The sequence below is a fragment of the Echinops telfairi genome, unplaced genomic scaffold (assembly GCF_000313985.2).
Source record: "Echinops telfairi isolate 266 unplaced genomic scaffold, ASM31398v2 ScPeMD7_31;HRSCAF=116, whole genome shotgun sequence".
In the NCBI taxonomy this organism is placed as follows: Eukaryota; Metazoa; Chordata; class Mammalia; order Afrosoricida; family Tenrecidae; genus Echinops; species Echinops telfairi.
In genome coordinates, this window is record NW_022103928.1 from 20,838,810 (window position 1) to 20,864,416 (window position 25,607).

The 25,607-nt window shown below is 41.6% G+C and overlaps 1 protein-coding gene across 5 annotated transcripts in view; it reads left to right on the top strand.

Annotated features, from left to right (window-relative positions):
- FHIT (fragile histidine triad diadenosine triphosphatase) overlaps positions 1 to 25,607 on the top strand; it is a 1,817,667-nt gene that overhangs the window by 732,110 nt on the left and 1,059,950 nt on the right. For 3 of the 5 annotated variants that reach the window (XM_045289941.1, XM_045289942.1, XM_045289945.1), the window contains one exon: positions 4,478 to 4,551. The exons of 1 other annotated variant lie outside the window; for it this stretch is intronic. The gene's annotated coding sequence lies outside the window, so the exon portion shown is untranslated. The remainder of the gene's footprint in view (positions 1 to 4,477; positions 4,552 to 25,607) is intronic. One more of the 5 variants, XM_045289943.1, reaches the window with a different exon arrangement.

The window sequence follows — 25,607 nt, forward strand, 5'->3', positions numbered from 1 at the left end:
ACAGTGAGAGAGTGAGACAGTGAGATAGTGAGACAGTGAGAGAGTGAGTCAGTGAGACAGTAAGAGAGTGAGACAGTGAGAGAGTGAGACAGTGAGTGAGTGAGGCAGTGAGAGAGTGAGACAGTGAGAGAGTGAGTCAGTGAGTGAGTGAGGCAGTGAGTGAGTGAGACAGTGAGAGAGTGAGACAGTGAGAGAGTGAGACAGTGAGTGAGTGAGGCAGTGAGTGAGTGAGACAGTGAGAGAGTCGATAGGGTATTACTTTGATGCTCAATCATTTCAGTGGGATTTTTAAACTAAAATAGACAAGAAAGGAAGGGTTGATAATCTAATTCCAAAAGAAAAAAGCTAGCCGATGAAAACCTGGTCTGATTATTTTATTAAAGTTATTGGCATGAATCAGTGGCAACTAAGAACAAATAAGAACAAACGCGTCCAAGGAATTTGAAGGGATGTAAGAGCAAGAGAAAGGGTAACCTTCAGTGGAGGTAAATCGGCTGCTTAATGTTGGACAAGGAGGTACAGAACGAAGTGTGCACTCTTCTCTTTCCATCTTTTCTTTGTCCCTGGTTTCCAACTCCTACTCAAGAATGAATAATATATGTATGTGTGTTTATACACAAATGGTTTCTAAATTATTGAAGTGACTGTAGAAGCACACATCTGTTGCCAGACGCGATACTAGGAAAAGGGGAAAAATGAAAGGGAGAAGTGACTTTGGATTGTTTGCAAATGCTGAAGACGTGATGTTTCTCACGTAAGTGGTTGGGAAATTGCTATCCTAGCAACATTTACTCAAAGCCCGATGAATGCTCAACACCTCCGCTACCTCAATTAAAAATAATCAATCTCTATCATCCTAATGAGCTTCTCTGAAAATAGCCACCAATTCTCCCAAATTCAGTAAAGAAGATAATAAACATTTAATTGGGGGCAGACTTGAGAAGAATAGAAAGAGCTATAGGAGATACTTTATAAAAGGGCTTTCTTCCTGCACCCTAAAAAAAATGAATCTAAACATTGAACAACCTTTTCAGATAATATGCATGAAATCCCAAAGGGACTCCCTAACGAAATGACTTCTTACATCCCTGGAACCAATGGTTAAAATAACCTTCAATAATCCAAACCTGTTATTTCCACAATCTGTGAGTATATGAATCGTGTTTGAAGATAAGACGGGTGGTTTCCAACCTGGAGGATGGAAGCATGGCTACACGTAATTGTTTACTCTTATCAGGGACTAAACTGCCTGCCATATGGAATACGTGGTGTGTTTTGTTCCATCTAATTACTGATGTCAGACTCTAGTAAGAGGGGTGCAGATTTAGCTTAACTTAATAACTTTGTAGCAAATGTAGATATCCGCCAATCATCTGAGCATTTGCACAAAATATTGATGGGAGGGTTCAAGTAGAGTTAGGGCTCTTTGGGAAACAAGCAACAGAGGCCAACTCAGGCTAACTGGGGGGAAAAAAATGCATTTGTAGGAGCCTTTCAAGGCATGAACACATTCAAGAAGGCCAGAGAGGAACAGGAAAAGAATCAAGCTAGAGTCTGCTTTTCTACTGAGGAGCCATTGCAGTAAAGGATGACCACGTGAGGAACACGTCACTTCACGAAGGGTTCTTTTCTCTTCAAGAGAAGGTTCAGTTGGTTGATTTTATGTCTCATGCTCATTCTTTGCCCATAGAGAGTGTGGGCTGGAGAAACCAGCTACAGCCTCCAGGGACCTATTTAAATTTTATAGTGGAAAGGGGAACCCCAAACAAGCTCACTGCAAACCTCGAGGACAAAGTAAACCTGCTCCTGTGGGTTTCGAGACCATGACTGGTTAGGAGAGTAGAAAACTCATCTTTTCTACGGCAGAGCAGCTGCTGGTTCCGGACTATTGACTTTGCACTCAGCAGCCCACTGCACCACCAGCACTCTAGGAGAAGGGCTGGGCACCCAATGTACTATCAGCTACGACTGTTTATTTGGAATCTTCTTGCCACAACGGACCACATACTGTGTTGCTTACTACAAGGTCAGTGGTTTGAATCCTTCAACTTCTCGGTGGTTAAAAGATGAGGCTGTCTACTCTTATAAAAGATTTAAGGTCTCAGTAATTCAAAGGGGCAGTTCTACCCAGTCCTACAGGGTTCCTCTGAGTCCAGATACAATTGAGGGCAGTGAGGGGTGTTTTTAATACAACTACTTACAATAGGAGAAAAAATGCCCCAAATGAAACTGATTTGCTACTACCAACCAGAAATCAGGAATGAGTGGCTGAAAATTAAATATCTGATGCTAACTTCAGGAGCTGGCTTTGGTACATTTTTAAAGAAGGATTATTCTCTGGGCAGTAAAATGAGTGGAAAAAATATATTGGTCTGTTCTGGGTCCAATACACACTTGTGGAAAATAATATTATCCCTAAGAAATTAGAATTTGGCCTGTTTTAAAGACTTATAGGGAGCCCTGGTGGTATAGTGGTTCCACATTGGGCTGCTAACCAAAATGTCAGCAGTTTGAAACCATCAGCTGCTCCATGGGACAAAGATGAAGGTTTCTATTCCAATGAAGAAGTATTTTCAGAAACCTACAGAGGCAGGTCTACCATGTCCTGTTGGGTCACGATGGGTCAGCATTGACTCAATGCGGTGAGTTTGGTTTTTGTTTAAAGGTAGACTTGTATAATAACATGTTTCTCTCTTATTAAGAGTCCTGGTGGAACTATGGATTCAGTGTTGGACTATTAAACCTACTGGTCACTGTTCTCCATCAAGACTTACAGCCTTTATCCCTAGGGAGCAGTTCTACTCTGTCCTATAGGAGGGCTGCTTTCAGGTGAAATTGACTCGATGGCAGTGTCAGGTGTGTAGGATTGGTTTGCCTGTGGCGCAGCGACTGTGTTAGGTTAGGGTTCTTTAGAGCAGTGGTTCTCGACCTTCCTAATGCCGCGACCCTTTAATATAGTTCCTCATGTTGTGGTGACCCCCAACCATCAAATCATTTCCGCTGCTACTTCATCACTTTAATTTTGCTACTGTTATGAATCGCAATGCAAATATCTGATATGCAGGATGTATTTTCCTTGTTACAAATTGAACATAATTAAAGCATAGTCATTCATCACAAAAACAATATATAATTATATACTGTGAAATAGGTATTTCTAATTACAAATACATGAAATTTTGTCTTGAAGCATGGTGTAGCATGGGTTACAATCTTCAAGCTGGGTACTTAGAATATGCGTATTCTGATAGACTGTGTTTTCCAATGGTCTTAGGTGACCGCTGTGAAAGGGTCATTTGACCCCCAAAGGGGTTGCTACTCATAGGTTTAAAACTGCTGCTCTAGAGAAACAAAACCAGGACACTTATTATGATAAATATATATAGGTTTATATTTCAAGAAGGAATATAACAGATAATTAGTCCACACAGCAGTACAGAGGGCTCAGTTCAACTCACTTTGTGGAATAGTTAATATATTGAAAATCTTTCATCTCATAGAGGAAGCTTTGGTCCCAGGTCAAGGAAGCAGGCAGCGGAGTCTTCCCTCATACCACAGGCAGCAGGTAGCAGAGTGGGCCAGCCACAGTCAGCAACAGTCAGTAGCATGGGAGCTTAGCTAAGCAGACCCGGATGGGAATATCAAACTCAAACAATGCAAAGCGACGGGATCCACCAACCTCAAGCTCAAGCAATGTATGAATCAACAGTGTAGGGAAGCAGGTTTCGAAGGAGCCTCAAGCTCTAGCAACAGGATCCATGGGTTGGCTTGACCTACAGGTAGGGTAACACACAGGTTAAGACAGAGAACTAGCTAAAGCAGCAGCATGCTGGTCCAATCACCAGAGAGCAAGAGAGAAGGGGATGGGCCTTGCAGAGCCATTTATCTCTTTGTCCTCCAAATAAACTGACCTGATTAATCACCACCCACATCTTCCTTTTGGCCACATTGGCACAATAAACCTAAGTATCACAGTGTCCAAATAGATGCCATATTGAAAATTAATATGTTCCAAGTTTGGGTATTCTTTATCACTTTTCTCTCTCCTCTTCATCCATCTCCTATGACAGTCAGTTTTAAGACCCTGTTTCAGGTCATTGCAATTCCCATGGACAAAACTAGGTTATGCACCTTCATTGTCCTGCCTTAGTAGTCTATGCATACCTATTACATAGTTGCATAGATCAAACTAGTGCATTATCATAGTTGTTTGCTTCCACTACTGGACTGTTCCTTCATACAGAGACCTTGTCTTTTACTGCTATAGTCCAAACACACACCACAGGGACAAGGCAATAAAGATAAGAGTTACTTAACAAATGAAAGGAAGGATGAAATGAATAAATGAAAACCTAAGGACAGGGAGCTCATGTGTTCTATACTGTTGTCTGCTCCTATTACCTCCTGAAAAATGTCCTAATCCACACACTTCTGGGTCCTAAGCAATGTGAATATTCGATCTCCTGGTATTTTTCAGGTAGACCCTTTCTCTGGAAAGCTGAAAGCATTTTACGGTATTGATTTGTTCTCACCAGAGCTGAGGCGTGAGTGGTAAGTAGACATTTGTTTCTATTATAACTGTCAATAGTATGATTTCAAATCACTTTCATCACTGTGGTTTCAAGGAATCACACCTGTAATTTACCAAGCCAGCTTCCTAGACCCAAACCAAGCCAAGCCAAGCCATATAAAGCTGTAGCCTGAACTTTCAATTCATGAGGATTATTATTGGGAAAAATGATCATCCTTTCTTCTTTACTCTGTGTGTGTGGTATGGAAAAAATTAGCATGGACAATGGCACACATACAAGGATGGAAATCCTAAAATAGGGGGAAACAAACAAACTAGCTAGAATGTTTTAGAGTGGAGGGACAATCACAAGGAATCAGAGGGGTGTCTACATGAACTCCCAAGGCTCTTGTTTCCAATTGACCTGGGACTGGCTCCTTTCCATCTCCCTGCTGCCCTTTCCTGTAAAATGTGAAATCTGAGAACTGGAGCAGATAATAGTATAATCCAATCCATGCTGTTGCTGTGAGGGGTGAATGGCCCTGCTCATTCTTGGTGTACTTCCACTCTGCTCATATGCAGGCCGCTTTAGAAGCCGGAAGTTAGGGGGTACGGGGGTGGGGAGAGCAAGCAGGGATCTTCAGTTGTGTGGAGAATCACACAGGGCACCAGAAGCACACATCTCCTTGTTTCTCACTTCATGGTATTCCTACAGAGAAGGGAATCTATGAACAGAAGGAGACACATGTAACCACAGACTTCTCTAGCTACACGGTCTTGGTTGGAGCTGCCAGGAGAGCCATGTTCAGAGTGTGAATCTGTGTGAGCATGCCATGTGCACCCAATCCTTTCATTCTGAAACAAAATTCTCCCCTTTCGATTATTGATTATGCTGACAAAAATACATCGCAAACCATTCCAGATTTTCTTCCAACATGGGGTTGGAGTTTATATGTGATTCAAATATAATTGTGATTTACTGTACTTGCATATGACCTTATCTAATTATAATGTTTACAGTCCTGTTTCCAGGACAATCAGAATTTAATGAAAATTATTGTATCCGCTTCTTCAGAGATCTAGTGTGGTCTTACTTCCCCTTACTTCTGTGCTCAAAATGTTGTTAATATTTCCATGCCCAAGAATTCTGCCAGCTTTTTCTTTGTGCTATCTTTCAATTCCAGGTCAGGCTAACCCACACAATTTCTCTAAATATACTACTATTAACCCTTTCCTTTTAAAAGAAAACTTTCATTGCTTTCTCTTCTACCACATAATAGACTCCCATTGTGAGGAGGACTTCCCACTGAAGAATCCTAGTTCATGAAAATCATTTTCCCGGCAAATAGAAGGCACTGACTAAATGTGAGCTGTCATTGCTCTGATCATCATCATTATTATTATCCCTTAGGGTCATTGCGAGCATTAAATAGTAAAGTACATTAGCATATTTCCTGGTACATAGTAGGTGCTCAAGGAATTTTAAAACCCAAACCATACCTCCTGCCACCCAATGGATACCAATTCATGGTCACCCTCCAGGACAGACTAGAACTGCCCCACAAGGATTCAGTGATACATCTGTAAGGAAGCAGTTAGCTTCATCTTTCTCCTGTGATGTGGCTAAGAAGTTTGAAATGCTTAGTATGTGTTTAGTAACCTATGGCTTAGCTCACTTGGCAAAAGGGACTCCTTTAAGGAATGTTAGGTACTGCTCATTAAAGAAGTTGAAGCTACAGTTTGATTTAAGAATATGAAATACAACTTCTCCCAGAATTGTTTCCTTGGATCCATTCCACTCAGTCACACATAACAATTCCTTCTAGTATACTTCATCGTGAGGATGGGCTTTCAAAATGATGCCTCATCCACCGGCACTTCAGGATGTCTGATTATTGAAGAAGATTCACTTATACATAGTTACTACGTCAGAAAAAGGGCATGATATGTTATGAATTTTCTTTTACAAGTGAGTCATGCTCATCATTTAAAATATAAGCAATATATTCCATTTCTGAGACATGACCCCTGAGAATATTTGAAGAGCGTCCCTATAAACCTCTCTTTCTCTGTTTTTTAACTTTTTATTGGGAATTTATTTCTTTTTTTATTGATCGTTTAATTGGAGGCTCTTACAGATATTATAACCATCTGTAAATCAATTACATCAGGCAAGCTTGTACAGATGTTGCCATCATCCTTTTCCAAACATTTCCTTTTTACGTGAGCCCCTTGATATCAGCTCCTCTTTATTCCCTCCTCCTATCGCTTCGTGGCCTTTTGGCTAAGACCAAGTGTAGTATTCCCTCCCCCAGGAATTTATTTTTCAAAGCATTGTTTTTGCATTCAACAATTTAAATCAGTTTTTGAACTCTGAATTAAGCTCACCCTGTGTCCCCCCACTTTTCCCACCTCTCTCTTCTCTCTCTTGCAGGACATTCTCATTCCCTTCACCAAGTTAACAAGCATCTACTCTGTTACTCGTTTCCTCTTCTGTCTCTTTCCCTTGCACTCCTGGTAACCATCTAAGCCTATTTCTTTTGGTGTGAAAACCTTTATCTTACATTTTCTGCCCCAATATTTGTCTTTCATGATTGATTAACTTCCGGTAGCATAATGTCCTTGAAGTCCTTGTATGTCATGAAGTGTTTCACAGTTTCCTCATGAGTCTTCAGTGATGTATAGTATTCCCTTGTTGCATGTGTACCATAGTTTATTTACTATTAATAATGAAATACATTAAGGATTATCATTAATAACTAAATTAATAATGCATGAGTATATCTACAAGATGCATAGATGTAAGAATGAATATTATAAACATGAAACTAAAACAGAGCAGAATATTTATGCTTTAAAAATAAATCTGTGAAACTTAATTTTACTTGAATTGAACAGAAGAAAAATAAGCAAATAAAACTGCAATTGTTGAATTCAGGTTTGTATTTTTTCAACATTAAAGATATGTGTTCTTAAAAGACTTTTCTACAGGTTGGGGGGAAGATGAAAGTGTTATGAAGTTGGGATCATTGTGAACATTTACCTACATCAATTTTAAACATTGTCACTTGCTAGGAAAAATTACAGAATAAGCTTCCACTTATTTCTTTCAATATTTTTCAGTTTTGTTGCTCATATCACCTTAATCTGGCAAGTTATGATGTCCTCCTTCTGCTGCGCAGCGATAATTTCCCTGGGAATCTAGTCCTAGTTCTATTTCCATTTGGTTCCAGTATTAGTGCTTTCACCACAGTGGTTTTTTTTGTTTTGTTTTGTTTTATTTTGCTCGAGAGAGGTTCCTGAGAGTATATTTCCTGGGCCTTTTCACTTTTGAGGGTATCCACCAGTTGCCTTTAACTGGAATAACACCCCTGTGATAGGGCATTGTTGGGCCACTTTCTCTTGCCCTCTGAAGTTTGCAGACTTTTCTAAGTGATCTTCAGGGATGCTAGGGTGCGTGTGAGACTAGGTTGATTATTTGTTATCTCTTGTATGTGATTTTTTTCTTCTTCTTACATACTGGAATAACTAATTTTATCCCTGAGATATAACAACTTAGTAGGAGATCTTGATGCTCATTTTGATATGTTTTTCAGTTGGATATTTCATTTCCACCCATAAATTCAGCTTTTTCTTCAACTGAAGGATATGTTTCTGTTATCACCCAGAAATTTTCTTTTCCTGTTCCACTGTTCCAGGCATACCAATTATTCTTTTGTTAGATTACTTTATCTGTCTTTCAAATTAATACTGTGCTTTAATAAGCTCAACTTTTTATTCTCTATTTACTAAAATTATTTAACTATTTTTCATAATTCATGGATTCAATTCGGTTTTTAACTGTGATTTTTTCTGTTTCTCTTTTTTTTGCGTTAGATTTTCAGTGGTATATACTATTTTCCAATATGTTTTCTTAGCTCTGGAGTTTCCTTTTTATCTGATTGTTTAATCTCGATTTTGAAGTCTTACTGAATTCACTAAGAAGAATATTGAAAGTATCATGGACTGTGCTCACAGGGAATCTGTTTCTACTCCTTGCATTCTGCCTTCTTCTGGAAGAAACTTTATTGGAAGAAAGCCTCCATGTTTTCTTGAATACCACCAAGTGCTATGTTTCCATGGCCATTATGCCTGACCTTTTGATCTTTTGATATGACCTTTTTTTGTTATTTTATTTTTCTGAACTGATAAAAAGTGAATTCACCTTGAATCCATTTCACCTAGTTCAAAATGAATTTGTCTTCTCCCTTTTGGGCCATAATTTTGAACCATAGGCAGGGCACTGCTTCCTACCCACTTTGGTTTTCAAACTGTGGCCCTCAGACAAATATCATTACTATATGAAGCACTGGATGATGCTAATTTCTTGACCTCAGTAGACATTCAGATGATGGGCTTTTTTCACAAGCTTTCCTGAGACGGTGGTGAGTGCTGCGGTCTGAAAGGAGAGCTGCGCCGAAGCAGAGTGCATCCAGGCTGGGAGATCCCAGCTCTTGTCTGTTGTCACCTGCTCACTCTCACGACCATCAGCTGATTCCAACTCATAGCAACTCTCGTAGGACAGCATAGAACTGCCCCTGTGTGTCTTCCAAATGGTAACTGTTTGCAGGATAGAAAACAACATCTTTCTCCCGCAAAGCAACTGGTGGATTCGAACTGCTGATCATGTGGTTTGCAGCCCAACATATAATCCACTACACCACCAACACTCTGATGGACCCACTCCTCAAACTGGAGTGTTTCCCTCTCCTAGCTTGATATGTTCCCTCTCTTGGCATGGTCTCTGGAAATCAGGAAGTTCTTGTGTAAGAACACCCAGATAAAGGGGTGTTAGAGGGGATTTAAATCCAGGAAGCTAGGGCTGAGAGGCCAAAACCTCAGCAGTTCAGGAAACCTCTTGAATCAATCAGATGAGCCTCTGTAGTAAGTAACGCAGGAAAGCACGTGTTTGCTGGTTTCATTCAGACATGGAAGACTGAATTATTTTTTTAGGGGGTGTGTGGAGATGAGGGGGTGTCTTTTTAAACTAATAATTAAGGATTTTATTGCCTTGGGAACATAATCATTGTTATATTGTCTTAGCCTTACCCTAACAGTGAGAAATCAACTGTAATTCACTAAAGAAATCCTGGTGTTCCCTTGGCTAAAGACCCGGATGTTAGCTGAAAGGTGGTCAATTCAAATCTACCCTGTGCTCTGTGGGAGAACAGTGAGGCAGTAACTGCTTCTGTCAGGACTGTAGCCGGGGGGCCTCTACAGGGACATTTCTACACTGGTCCATGGGGTCTCTCATGGTGGGATCAGCTCCACTGCAGTGTTTTTGTTGTTGTTGTCTTAAGGAACCCATGTAATCCTCCCCATAATGCTTACATTTACCTGTAATTTTAGTGTGGTTTCTGAAATGTGACTCCGTTTCACTAGTCCGTGGAAATTTTCAAATGCATTGATTTGATAGTCAATAAAACTCTACCCCCATACTCAATGCACCTTTTCTTTAAGACTCTCGTCCTCCGTGTAAAGCTGACTTAAGAACTACTTTCTGTTTTTGTGATCACACTGGTATGTGCAGGTGATGGCTTTGTCATCAGGTCGCCCACCTGTGACTGTGAATAGGTCACAGTCGCCCTAGAGTGCAGCTTGAACAACCCAAATGTTTGGAATAGGTGGGAAGGAGCAAGCCCCTCTAGGCTCTCAACTTCTCCCAGTGGGTGAGCTCTCCCTTCTGGAAAGCAGGGTGTAGGGAAGGTTTGTGCTTTGGATGCATTCTCCTTCCTCAGAGGCTCGCAGCACCAATCTTTGTGAAACTTTGCTCTTGCCAGTATGCCCACAGCAATATATAATGAGACACTGCACATTAATACATTTTAACAGATTCCAAATGAACTTTCTCTAAACAGAGAGGAGAAAATGAGAACATTCCTAGGGAAACTCCCTTGGCAGAGAGCACATCTGTCGGTGATTTTGTGGCTCTGGAACAGTTTCATCAGACTGCATCAGCAGTCGCCCCGCTCCCTGCCCCCACCCCCAAATGAAAACAGTGTGTTTGCTAAAGGCAAGCAGTGTCATATATTGCCTCGTGAACCCCTTGCAAATAGGAGGAAATGTCACCGTGGAAATTCGAATGCCTCAAATTACCCCAACTACAAACTCTTTAAAATAAAAGAGAACATGTCATCAGCAGTGCTCGAATGGCTATTTACTACTAAGAGGAAATTCCTGGTAATCAGTAAGCACAGCAATCAGGACCATGTTTCTTAATGTGGATAATGTGCAAGAATGTTCTTATTTATTACTTGCTAGCAGTGTGCTACATCATTAGCTAAACTTGATTTTACTTTTAATTAAATATTTAGAGTGCAGTTGCTTTTCTTTGCGCTTGTGACAAGATGGAAGACAAAGTGACTTTTGTCACCCAGTGGGATTATCTATGCTCAAAAACTCAAACCCAAATCCAAATTAATTTCTGTTGGTGCAGTGCTTTTTTTTATTTTGAAATTTAATATTTCCTGTGAACGGATATATGGGTGTTAGTGTGGATAAATGAATATTTTCACCCAAATATCATAAGCTTATTAGTAACTCTGGGAGGGCAGAAAACACATCTTAAAAAATTGCTTGATTGTTACCTTTCTGCCAATAATTATTTCTGGGGTTTTCCAGCAAAGAACACATTTCCTAAATTGCCATCCATCGATCTGGAAAATGTCCTCTCCTGTTGTCCAGAAAAGCTTTTAATTATTGCTGAAGATGAAGTGCCTAGGTTCTCTGCAGCAAGCAGGTGTTAAATTTCTACGTGGTGACTGGAGTAATAGATGCTTATCAAGGAACAGTTTTTCAGACCTTTTTACAATTTTAAGATGAAAGAATATCATCTTAATAGCCGTAATTTGAAGTCAGGTCCTCTATGGCTACAGCAGGCAACCCACCTTCATTTTGCGCTTTAAGTCTCATATTTTGTTATTGTGGTTGCTGTTCATCCCACCTGTTAGGCTGCTGCTGCGGACTCTTTGTCCAATGTCTTCCTGAACAACTCGGATGGGCTGGTGCATAGGAAATTAAGATGGGTTCAGATAAAACCAAAAGATGGAAGCGTAATTTCACTAAAACTATAGCCTTTGTTTGTTTTGTTTACTCGGTCACCCCCATCCCTTTTGTTTGTTTGATTTTCTTTTGTGCAGACTTCACTAGAAGCGGAGCCCAAGAATCCCACTGCCATGAGTGGATGCCGACTCATAGTCCCCCTCCCTACACGACAGGGGCACTGCTGCCCCTGAGGGTTTCCCAGGCAAACGCTTCACGGGAGTAGAAAGCCCAGCCTCTCTCCCTCAGAGCAGCTGGTGGTTTCAACTCCTGACTTCGCAGATGTAACATGTAACCACGATGCTACCAGAACTGCTAAGAGTTACCCTTACGTGTTAAAACTTGAAGTTGTTGATTCTCTGCAATGTTCTTGAGAGTACAGAACTGGTCTCCTTCTAGAGGAACTTGGTGAAGGAGGAAGCGCTGAATCATTTCTTTAGAAGGCTGACGTATTCTTTCCTTACACGAGTCCTTTGGAGAGGTAGTGTGGATGTGACTCGGAGTGGCTGAGAGCTCTTGAATCTGAAAGAATAAGTAAGTTCGAGTCCTGTTTCTGCTGCTTTCAAAGGGCAAGACCTTCAGTGGGATATTGGGCTTCTAGGTCTTTAACTTCCTATCTGTGAAATAACGCTACTCTGTGGTACAATAATTATTTACCATTGGCACTACTAGCTGTTTATTTTTATTGGAAACTGAGGAGAGTGTTCAGGGCTCTATGGGTATAGGGTTGTGTGTGTGTGTGTGGGTGGGTGGGGGGGCCCTTCTACCCTCTCTTCCATCTCAATGTGATCTCAGGCTGATTATCATGGAATATTCTCTCTACTTTTGCTTCCTTCTCCCCACATATTTTAGTATTTCTTCCCATTTTCTTCCAAATAAGAAGGCATACTATAAGTTGGCTGGACATTGTGCTATGAGGTAGAAGCTATTATCATGTTTCTTCAAGAATTGGCCGGACTCTAGAACACATACCTGTGGCATGTCTGGTATTGTGCTTACACCTGCAGATACAAAGACAGATATGATTTAGTCTTTACCTACGAGGAGCGTACCGTCGAAGTGAAACTTATCATGAAGCTACATAGAACATTGCTATGGGAGTGGTTCAAGCAGCAAGACCAGCAGCACCAAACTCCTACGGTCAAGTCGATTCAGACTCAGTGATCTTACAGAACAGCGTGGAACTTTCCCTGTGGGTTTCGGAGGCTGTACATCTTGATGGGAAGAGAAAGCCTCTTTCCCTAGTGGAGCAGCTGGCTCTTTTGAACTGCTGACCTTGAAGTTAGCAGCCTACATCCAAACCCACAACAGCACCAGTGTTCCTTAGCACCAGCAAAGGAGGCCTAAAATCTGGCCTAAGTGGTGGCAATTGGAATAGATATGAGGGAAGGGATTAAAGAAGGGAATGGCCAGGTCTGTAGGAACAAGAAATTGTTAATTTGAAGAGTGATTACAACCCCAAAGGTTTTAAGGTTTCCCCCAAAACCAAGGTTGGAGATCTCAAGGGGTCCTGTAAGGCATTCTACCTGTGAGGAGTCAAAGAAGGCACATGAGGTTTAGGGCAGAGGTCATCAGTAGTGACGTTGGAGAGCACTTTTATTGGAATGGCAGAGAGAAGATTTGTTGCTGCTAGCTGCTAGAGGACCTATCTCATGTTAACCTCATGTGCAAGAGAATTAAATGCTTCTCAGCCCTGCGCCATCCCCATGATTGGATATCGATGGGAATGCTAGGGTCCATAGTGTTTTCACTGGCCAATTTTCTATAGGAGATTTCTAGGTTGTTCTTCTTAATCTATCTTAGTCTGGAAGCTCGTCTGAAACCCACATAGCACGTCCATTGAGTGATGGGAGGTAGCTGTGTGTGGGATGCATTGCCTGGGGATTCAACTGGCTCTTCCAAGTGGAAGGCCAGTATTCTACCTATGAGTCCCCACTACCCCAGCTAAGAATTCGGATGGGGAGTATTGAGCAGGTGAAATAGTTGTTCCACAACATTTTTGGTTAATGAAGGAGAGAAAAAGAAGTCGGTAGTAACTTAAGAGTGTGGCATGGGTGGGTGAGCTTTTATTTGTAATCAAAAAGAAACCTAAGAATTAGTGGAAGCATCCATCTGTAGGAAGCAGACAGGGAAGCTCTCACAGAGAAGAGGGGTTATCAGAGTCATAGGACTGGAAGGTGGTGAGAGATGTTTCCTCGTTTGCATGGGATTTAAGCATTTCCTTATAGGCTAGGTTGCAAAGGGAATCATATTCTGGACAGCCATGCACGATGACCCTCCAGACCCTTTCCCTTTACTCTGTGGCTCAGGGAGGTTAGCCAGAGCCATGTGCACAATAGACAGCGGCTCGCATGGTGTGCTCAGCCTTACTCCTGAACTATGACTCTCTCCCTGCTGGGGTTTCCCTTTCCTTTGATTGCTGTTGTCTTGGCTGACATTTGTCCATCCTACTTTCCTGGTGATGACTGCTTCTGACCTCTAAATTGGTTGCTTTGGGTTCTTGGCTTTTTTCTTTCAGCTTGCACATCTTTGCTGCCCAATTCTGGCTCAACATTTAACACAGGTGAATCAATCTGTAAGGAGCCCTTCACTGGGCAAGGGCAGGGCCTTGCTCTTTCATATTCAGTCCTTACAACCTCACCGCTACACTTGGCCCAGTGGGTGGGTGCCCCAGGACCAAGCTTCTGTGGTCCTAGTAGCATCTCTTTGACAAAGGAAAGGAAACAATAGATGGAAAGAAAAGGTCGGGGGAGGAGGAGGAGGAAGAGTGACAGGAGATGCAACTGGAAGAGGCAGCACAGAGTAGAAGAGGAATGGTTCATCTTCAGCAAAACATTGGAAAGCAGCCGGATGGCTGAGGGTGCAGCAGGGTGGCAAGGAACCAGCTGAGGGAACTTCCTGCTGCCCCCCGGGGGAGGTTGAGCTCGAGTTACAGTGAAGTGGTCATTTTCAGTACTTGCACCACATTTTACAGGGCCTGCTTTGATGGGCATTGTAACAGAATGGTGTGCTGGTCCAGGTGGCCAGACAGACGCCTGAACGCTGTGTGTCTAAAGACTTCCCACCTGTCCCTCTTCAATGACCACGGTGTTAGTTTATGTGCAGAAAACTGCAAGCAGTATTTTTATAGATGGCCACTTCCATGGGTACGTGGAAAGTGACACTACAGTAGCCTTCCTTTTGTAGTTACTCAAATGTAGTTCTCACTGCAGCTGTCAGAGAAACCTAATTACTTTCATATACCATGAGCAGTTGATATAGCATTGGGAAAAGTCATACGTATACATGTAGATTCCTGAGGCCAAGCATTGGGTCTCAGAAATATTAATGCAACCTCCCATCTTATAGAAATTAGTTTTAATTGGGGAGTAGAATCTGATTGACTTTCTGACCCACCAAAGAATGTGGGCTTACACGTCGGCTGGTTATGAGTTCTTCTAGGGCTGTCCACCTGGAGGAAGCCATATTTTCCTAAAAGAGGCACCTGGAAACCCCCCTGCTTTGCTCACAGGAGAGGTCAGTTAGGTAGATTAAGAGGGAGTTGGACACGCGATCAGAGACAGTATTTATGGAGGCGGTGTGGTCATTTCCAGTTAACATAGAGCAGTAACATAATGTATTCGAGAATGTGTTTGTTTTTTTTTAACTCCAAGCTATTTATTATTTTCACTGAGCACCCAAAATTACCAATGTAGAAAGCTGAAATAGAAAGCTGAGGAGAATTCTTAGCTATGAATATTTTTCGGCAGAACCTTGAGGTCTGCTGTTCTTATGGTAGAAAGCCAAAGTACTTTTCTTCAGCCGTGTGTCTTTCTGTGTGTGAGACGCACTCAGGACATCTGTCATAGAGCAGCGTCACCTGGGCAGCACAGTTACTTTCATTGAAAGTGACCAGATATTGATCTGATATTAAGTTATAAGATAGCAATCCAAAGTAGTACTTTTCTTGGGCTGTTTTTGTTGCTGGGCTGCCATCCACTTGGCTCTGACCCGTGAAACCCTGACCAGTTGTGCACCATCCCCACGATGGTTCTTCCCTGTGAGCCCATGGTTGTTGCCACGGGATCAAGCCATCTTGTTGCAAGCCATCTCAGTTCCGCTGCCCCTCTGCTGTGCCAAGCATGATGTCCTTCTCCAGGAACTGGTCTCTCCTGATAACATGTCCCAAGTATGTGAGACCAATTATCACCACCTGTGTCTCTACAGAGCCTTCCGACTGGACTTCTTCCAAGGCAGATTTGTCGTTCTTTTAGCAGTCCATCGTACTTTCAATATTCTTCATCAGTAACGATGCAAATACATTGACTTTTCTCTGGTCATCCTTCATCGGTGTCCACCTTTTACATACACAGGAGGCACTTTAAAATACCAGGCCCTGGGTCAGGCACACCTTAGCCTTCAAAGCAACAGTCTTGCTTTTCAACACTTTAAAGAGGTCTTGTATAGCAGATTTATCCAATGCACGATCTCTTCTTTTATGTTACTGTCTCTGTGTATCTCTTCCTTCTGTGCTTCAGAAACTGGGAAACCCAATAGAAACAATTAAAAATAAACCCAAAATAAAATGAGAGGAAGAAAACAATAATATTATAAAGATAAAAATTCAAATAAAGAGTAAGAAGGAAAAAAACCACCATCAGTCTTTAAAAAGCCAGAGAAGAAATTTCTGTCATGAGACAACCAAGAAATACTTCAGCCTAGATCAAATCCAGGTTGGGACAGGAGGGAGGTCAACTTACCCAGCATCAAATTATGCCATATTTGATTCACTATAATCAAGTTTACAATAACCTCTCTCTGATAATAAAGCTGTTTATGTTTTGGCTAGAGGGGATTTGACAGGGTTCTCACTGGCCTCCATAGCCTTCTACAAATTGGGTGTTCACCATTTGAGCTCTGATACTTCTCCCTTCATCATATTGGGATGTTGTTATTCTCATCTTTGGATCACACTAGCTGGTGTGCTTCTTCTGTGTGGAATTAGTCCACTCACTTAGCTGCTCTGTTGATCTCTTGATTGGTGTTTTCATGCGCATTGATTGTGGATCCATACTAGACAAAAATCTTTGACAACCTCAATCTTTTATCTGTTTAACATGGTGTTACCTCTTAGTCCAGTTGCGAAGATTTTTGTTTTATTTACATTGAGTTGTAATCCATCCAGAAGGCTGCAATCCTTGGTCGTCATCAGCAAGTGTTTCAAATTCTCACTTTATGCAAGTGAGGTTGTGTTATCTGCATATGGCGGGTTGTTAAGAAGCCTTCCTCCCATCTTCTTCCTACAGACAGTTTCTCAGATTATTTGTTCTGCATATTTATTGAATAAGTATGGTGAGCTAATACAACCTTGATGCATACCTTTCCTGATTTTATACCATGCAGTATTCCCTTGCTTTGTTCTTGGACTATTGGTATAAAAAAATCAAAGAAACAAATAGAAACCTCTCTTCTCTCTATTCCTACATAAATTTTTGATAGGATCTGTGGAGTTCAAAATGTAAACATACATACTGATTCTGATTTTCTTTTTTTTTTTAAAGAAAAAATAGCCTTTTATTTAAGGCCACTGTGAAATGTGATTTCCTTTCCACTATAACTCCCCTTAAATTCTGCAAAGAGCCCGTGGAAAACTGTTCCCACCTGGCACATACTCCAGGCCGGCAGGAGTGAGTGTAGCGAGCCAAAGTGATTCTGCGTAAATCATTTCGAAACTGTAGGGATACATGTTCCATGTTCTGTAGCTTTCCCGAAATCGCTTTTCTCCCAAAGCCACATCATTTGTGGGATTTCTGGAAATTTCCTCCATTCGTTAGAGCCAGACAATTCTTCTCCGAACAGCACAAGTTAGGGAGTGTCAAAATTGAATAATTTCTTTAGAGAAAGCACTCCCTTCTGCAGTGTATTTGAATGGACAAACTAAAGAATGAATCTCCAAGGGCTCATTTCATTTTTCTGTTTGCCATTTCCATCTTGTTTCATAGCTCAGCATATCGAAGCATGGCAAATGTGGGGAGGACAAAATGTACCTGGGTTTTGAATTGTTTTTCTATGAGGATTAAACTTCACATGCTGCTTATGACGCGTGAAAAGAGTTTGTAGCAAGTGGATTTATACAGCTCAGGGTCTGTTTTTCCTTGTTGATGTCCTTTGGGAGTATGCTTGGAACTAGTTCCACTCTCAGCTTCCTTGCTGTCAGAATAATGTAAACTCCAGGGAAGGAAAATACATCCCAGTCTGTCAAGTTCATCATCTTCTTATAAGACAATCTCTAATTAGGTTCCCAAAATGTTAAGTGCAGAGACGCAAAGGCATCAAACCTAGGAGACCATGATGGTGGTGATGTGGGGCCTTGTGGAATGGGGTTTAAGAAGGACATTCATTTTAGATGCCCTTGAACGGATTCTGACTCACAGGGGTGCTATATACAATAGAATGAAAGACTGCCGGGCCCTAGATCATTCTCACAATTATTGCTATGTTTAAGGTTATTTTTTCCAGCCATTGTGTCAGTCCAATTTGTAGAGGAGTTTCCTCAATTTTCTCTGGGCGTCGACTTCACCAAGCCTGCTGTCCTTCTCCAGGGAGTGATCTCTTCTGACAACATGACCAAAGTGCGTGACACCAAATCTCACTATGTTTGCTTCTAAGGAGCATCTTGGCTATACTTCTACCGAAACAGATTTGTTCTGATAGCCCATGGTATACTCAATATTGTGTTGACACTATAATTCAAATGCATTGATTTTTCCGTCTTCCTAATTCATTGTCCAGCTTTCGGATGTACGAGGTGACAGAAAAGACCCTGGTTTGGGTCAGACGCATCTTAGTCTAGAAAGTGACCTCTTGCTTAATAACACTTTGAAGAGATCTTTTGAAGTAAAGTTGTCCAATGCAATGTGCCGTTTGATTTCTTGCTTCTCTTTCCACGGGTGTTGAGTGTGGATCCACGTAAAATGAGATCCCAGGCCACTTCAGTGATCTCTCCATGTATTAGGGCCTTGCTCGACGATGGTCCAGATGTGGGGAGTTTTGCTTCCTTTATGCTGAGTGGGGTGCCATCCCTACGGAAGGCTGTCTCTGTGTTCTTCCTGAGTATTTCATGTCTTCTTTATTTTGAGCAAGGAAGGCTGTGTCATCCGAATACTTCAGGATGGTAATGAACTTTTCTTCTCGTGCTCTGTTCTGCCTCATGTGGTCCATCTGTGGGGATTGTTTGATGAGTCATCAGCTGGGATAAGCATGGTGAAAGGATAACAGCCTGAGACACGGATTTCTTGATGTTAAACGAAGCAGGATTCCCTTGTTCTGTTCACACGACTCCCTCTTTGTCTATGTACCAAGAGAGATTCTTCTCCTGTTGGTAACATGTCCATAATACTTTTCAGAGTTTTTGAAAATCACATGTAGTGGGAAACATCCTGGGAATGAACTTTGGCTGGGACCCTGCTTTTTTCTTTTAGCAGTATTGGTGATCTTAGTTGTTGAAAAAATTCCAGCAGACTCTTCCTAACTTGAAGACAGAGAATGTACTTGTTTATCTTGGGAGGTATGGTGCTAGCTCTGTGCCTGGCATGTAGGGAGTGCTCAGAAAATATGTATTGAATTCATGCATTTTTTTCCCTAGAGAGATTTACTTACCTCATTGAATACAATTTTTAGTCATGCACGTAGACATTGCAAAATTAATATTTGTTGATTGGATTTCCAGTGCTTCCTGTTGCAAAGCAGGCACTTCTGAAAGGCTCATTAAATGCTTTTGGATATTATTTACAACATTAAAGCAGTTTTCTGAAAGTGCATATATATTACACCCTGTTTCCTCCTAAGTGCATGAACTTGGTGAAAAATAAACAATAAATCGATAACACCTCCAGAATTACTGGAAGGAACAGCACGCTAGCTGTGATGCCCCAGTGGGTGAGTGTGGAGGTGAAAGGGGAGAGTAGGTTCTAATCTTCTATTGTGACAATCATTGAGAGCAATTGTGGTATGCATTCTGATTAACTTCAGAAATCATGAAGCGGAGTTTTGAGCCTAAGGGCATATTCTGTGTGAATTAGATACTTCTTGTACACGTAGGAGGTTTGGTGTGAAACATCCAAAAGAGTTTTTTTTTTTGGCACACTTGAGTGAGAAAAAAAATGTGACCCATAATCACTGTTTTTTCAAAAATTGAGGTTAGTTATAATTTAAAATGATTGGTTGATTGGAAGAGATATGCTTCATTTGCACTTTATCCTTAAATGTTCAAAGAGTAAAATGAACTGGTGACTCCTTTCAGCAGGGTTTCCTGCAGGGATAGTTTCTGGGATTACTGTGTATCTAGGTTTGCAAACCCAGAAGCTCAAGTTTGCCAGTTTACCCAGAGCAGGGCAGAGTCAAGGCCACTGACTCACACTTAATAACTCATAAGAAGATGATAAATTAGAATGTCAATGGGTGGGTGCATTTTCAAGAAGAAATATAGATGCCAAGTTACATTCATGCTACCTGGTCAGCACTTTCTCTCTGCAGTAGGAAGCTTCTGTGGAAAATTAAATTACAATCAGAAATGCACTGTATTGGTGAAGGTATGGGGGAAACAAGTCATATCAGATACTATTTATAGGAGTTTAAATTGCTACAACCTCTTTGGAGGGAAACATGGGCAATACCTCAAATAAAAATGCATGTATCCTTTGCCCCTGCAATTTTGCTTCTAAAGAATTATCCAGCAGATCAATCCCCATATGTGAGCAAAGGCATATGATTAAGAGAACTCTTGTAGTATTATTTGTATTAGCAAAGAAAAGGGAAAATATCTCTCAAAAGTGAACTGGTTAAGTGGTTTATCTTATATGCATAGGATTTAAGACTTTGATGGTGTTAAAAGAATTATGTGCAGTAATGTAGGAGTCCTGGTGACACAGTGATTAAAACACTTTCCTGCAAACCAAAAGTTTGGTGGTTTGAACCCACCAGCCACTTCAAAAGCAGATACCTACACTTTACCCTGGATTATGAACAACAGTACAGACATTTTTAATTGCCAAGGTGGCACTAAGTAATTCCCCCCACCCCTTTTTCCTGAATAGGGGGCAGTAGGCCAAATAAATCTGGGCACCTATGGTGTAGATCTATGGTTCTGGAAGCCTTCTGAGATCATGCTTCCTGGTCCCATCGGGTCACTAGGAGATAGCGTCAACTGAACAGCAGAGCCTTTGTTATCTTTGGTTTCAGTCGTAAGGCACCGAATGGTCTCCAAGACTCTGATGAAAGAGAAAAGTTGTGGAAACAGAAGGATTTCTCCCAAGTTGTCTCCCCCAAATATATGCCAAACTTAGCTGCTTGCGAATGACTATACACTTGGAGGTCATCAGAAATAGGTCAGGGTTCTTCTCCCTAAGGGTTATCAGCCATCTAGAGCAAGCAGTCACTACTGTTTATCCCAAAACAAATAGGGCCCACTCCTTTCTGATAAGGATAGTAGTTGTGTGTTTCCTTGTAGGAGACCCCAGAGAGGTCAAGCCCGCCCTGGGGTGAGCAAGGTTAGGCCGCCATCATGGATCTGGGGCCCGCCCTTCTTGTCACATATATACCTCTAGTTCCTCCCCTCCCTATCATGTGTACAACCCTAGCTCTTCCCCTTCCTGTTACACTTATGCCTATCATACATCCCCTTCCTATCATGTGTATGCCTGTTGTACTGCCCCTTCCTGTGACGTGTAGTTACCTGTAACCATGCCCCCCTAAGGAGATATAACCCTTGGTTAGCAATAAAGTTGGGTTCTCTCCTGTTCTCGCGGCCGGACTCCCCCCACGAGGACCACCAAGCAGGGCTGAGGTGAGCATGCTACCATGAATTGTGTCTGACTCCATTAATTCAATCTCTCCTCTATCTCTCATGCTCTCTATGATTTTACTATAATCTTTACTTATTATTGCTGTACAGTTGTACCTACCAGACCTGTGATGATTTGTTGGGGACCATCCTCACCCCACAAAAAGTGAGCATCCACTGTGATCTTTAAAGCTTACTAGCAGCCATCTAAGGGCATCTCCCTTGCAACTCTCAGTCCCTCCCTGTCCAAAGCAAAGAAGGAGTGAAGAAAATCAAAGACGCATGGAAACAGTCCAAGGATTCATGGACTATCTGAACCTTAGCCTTGACGGCCTGGACACAAGAAGCTCTAGACAGTGCCCATCTGCCACTGCTGGCCACTCTGTAAGGGATAACAGTATGAACCCCTGTGTATAGAGTGAGAAAAAAATGTGAGGCAAAAGCCCGGATCATGTTAAAAAATGGTCAGATTACCAGTCTGATAGAAATTGGTGGAAGGCTGAAAATGGGTCATCCTTGAATTCATCCTCTTGGCTCAACTTACAATCAAACAGTGGATCAACCTATAACGTGGACAATAACACCAGGGAGGTATGCACTCTTTAGAACAATCAACCATACAGGTCAAAGGGCAGTACTTGCCCAGGGACAAAATTCAAAAAATTTTGAGGATACGAAAGAAAGAAAGATGAACTGAAATGAGAAGCACAGGGAGGAAGGGGAAGAGTGTGGGATGCTGTAAGGATTGCACCGAATGTCCTAAAACAAAATGTGCCTGACTTATTGAATGGAAAACCAATTTGTTCTGTGAGCTTTCCCCCAAATTGCAGTACAAAGTTAGAAGAGCGAGAGAACAATCTATCTAATGGGATTCCCTCCATTGTATGAACATATACACATGTATGTGTAAGCCTGCATGATGTGTTCTTAAAACACTGGTTGTACCTAGAAAGTTTGGGGTGGGAGGAGGATCATGTTTCACTCTAAATGCTTTGCATCTATTTAAATGTGTATGTATGAACATATGTGTTTTCTGGAGCCAGGAAGAGAGAACATTTGAGTTAACTTATGGACAGCTGCCCTTTGATTTCAATCACACCTGCTTTTAGATGGAAATAGCTACAAATAAGAACGGTGGAAGAGGATAAGAGTACGCCAGGGAAGTTTGTAGTCAGGGAAGCCTTGCAGTACAGACATGATTCCTGCTATAGATTCTACCACTGGAGAGAGGGGTCGTCTTGGACACGTGATGGAACCTCTCTGAGTCATTCCTGTGACAATAAGGGAATGAAACTGGCCTCCGTACCATGGTCAGAGGATAAAATGACATACAGGCAGTCTCTAACTTATGATAAGACTATCATAGTTCAGTTGTAACCTAAGTCACACACCTCTTTGTTTTTTTAAAGTTCTCGTTTTATTGTCTTTTATTGCCAATATCTTTAGAAATCTAAGATTTATTTTTCTTTGGGGTTTGTAAACCTTACCTATAAAGCCTACTGATGTGTTTTAAAATATACATACATTAAAAAACATGAGTGACTTTTAAAAATGGATGGTCATTAAGTGTAGTTCATCATAACACAAACACACCTTAAGTGCGGGACTGCGTGCTTGCAATATATGAGTTTGTAAGCAGCCCAGTACAGTGCCCAGCATTTAGAGTAGCTCAGTAAAAGGTGACCATTTTTATTAATAAAGAAGCAGGAAACTGAGACATGGCTCATTGAATCCATAAGTGAAAATACCTGGGTTGAGCTGAGAACCAGATCTGCTGCCAGCTAACATCTTGTATGACATTAACCAACTATTAAACTTCCTTGAGCCTCAATTTTCCCATTTGTAAAACAGAAAGTTGAACTACATAACCTTTAATCAAAACCAAGACTAAAACCCACAACAGGGTTTCCAAGGCTATATAAATCTTTACGGGAGGAGTTGAGAGTCTTAATCTTGAACCACCTACCCTGGCTAGCAGTCCACAACTTACCCAGTAGCACCCTCTGGGTTCCTTACTGAGCTTCTAAGCACTTGTTTATTTTCACTGCCCTTCTACTTTACCAAACACGATGTCCTTCTCCAGGGACTGGTGTCTCCTGATAACATGTGCAAATAGTGATATGAAATCTCGCCATACTTGCCACCAGGAACCCTGGTGGCATTGTAGGTTATGTGCAGGGCCACTAACTACAGGGCCACTAACTACAAGGTTAACACTTCAAAACCACCGACTACTCTGTGGGCAAAAGATGAAGTGACTACTCTGTGGGCAAAAGATGAAGCTTTCTACTCCCATAGAGAGTTACTTGCAGTCTTGGAAATTCACACGGCCAGTTCTACTTTGTCCTAGAGGTTGCTGTGAGTCAGAATTGACTAGATGGCAGCGCGTGCGGTGACATGAAGTCATTGATTCTGCCCTATTACTAATGGACTAATCTTAGAAGGGTGGAGGGTGGGGGAAGGTTGCTGGATGTCTGGTCTTGTTGACACATGAATTAGAATTCTTGTATTGTGTTGTATATTGTGTTGAGCTTTGCATTTGAGTACCAAGCCTGGTTTGTTTGCTAGGTCAACTCTCTTGAGGCCTGCAGTATTGATAAATCTTCCCTGCTTTGGCTGCAAGACTTTGTAGGTCTCCGAATTTCATTTAACTATTGTGTTGCCCAGAATGCATAGCCCACTTTAGGTCTGAATGAAAAATAACACCATGTGAGTCCCAAAATAAATAATGAAGATTCGGTATGAATAACCCCAGGGTGAATACCACTATGGGCCACATAATACAGAGATTTTTCAATGGAACACCAACAAAATACATCTGTGTCTGGCTCCAAAGTATGCCTTCTAAAGACTGGAGAGGTAGATTTATTTGAGTCTACACATTATGCATGTATATGTTGTAGAATTTCAGGAATCTTCAAGTCCTGCATATTCTTATCTAAGGCTTAGAGAGAAATTTGTTTCAGAATTAGGTACAGACCACTCAGATTTAACCTACTCTGGTATGAACTGTCATTATATTTGCTGACAAATAGGAATATAACCCTATTGAGAGATTCCAGTGTCTACCTGGTAGCTGTAAGTCGTCTTCTCCGCTTCTCTTCTCCCCGGGCCCCAGTTAAAGGAGAATGGCTGTACTTATGGGGTTTCATTGATGCCCGAAGTGATGCAAAGCGAAGACGAAGGCAGCAAAGTCGGGAAAAGCCATCAAAATGATTTGTTTAGATTAGGTTTATGGACTGGGGTGTGACTCATTGTAGTTCAATGCAGGGAGACAATGGACCAGGAATCATCCGAGAGTCTCTTGTTTCCCCCCCAAAAAACCCAACAACAACATCAAGGAACATCAGGTCATGGCAAGGGTTTTCATTTAGCAAAAATAAAGATGAGGGCAGTGGGTTGGGCTTTGTGGACAATGAGCTGACATTATGCAGCAGTGAAAACGGCACTTCTTGGACCACGTGGTACAAGGGAGCATAGTCCTTGGTAATTTCTTTCCCTGCTTTCCATGGTGCATGGACCCATATAATTAGAGACGATAATGGGCTCTGATAAATTTGTCATCCCATGAAAAATGTTTGAATCCCCGAGTCTCCAGTTAGCTATATTTAATTCAAAGTGAACAGACATTTGACTTTAGCATTTTATGGGGAGCCGAGTGTGAAAGGTGGTCCCAAACAGTGATTGATCCTATAGCCACTTGGTTTTGTTTCTGGACTAATCCCGTCCTCCTGAACTTACAGATGTTGCCCTAGAGTTCAAGAGTCTCTGTCTCTCTGTGTCTCAGTCTTTTTGTCGCTCGGTCTCTTGGTCTCTCTAGCTTTCGATGTGAGTGAGTGAGTGCTTGTGTGTGTGACATGTAAGAGGAGTTTTGGTGTTGAAGGAGTTAAGGTAAGGTGACCAGACCCCCGCTTTTGACGGGACAGTCCCGATTTTTGGAGTTTTAAAAAAGTCCCGATTTTTGGAAAGAATGCATGACAAGCTAGGGAATGATCTATTTGGTCCATATAGACCAATTTTTAAATCAAGAACCTCCCCTCCCTCCTCCCCCCTTCCCGGTGAATGGTGTCCCGCTTTACCAATGTTAAAATCTGGTCACCTTAATGTAAGACAAAGTCTTGCCATCCTTGCCTCTAAGGAATATTTTGGCCATATTTATTTCTAGGCATATAGGTCTGTCCTTTTAGCAGTCCATGG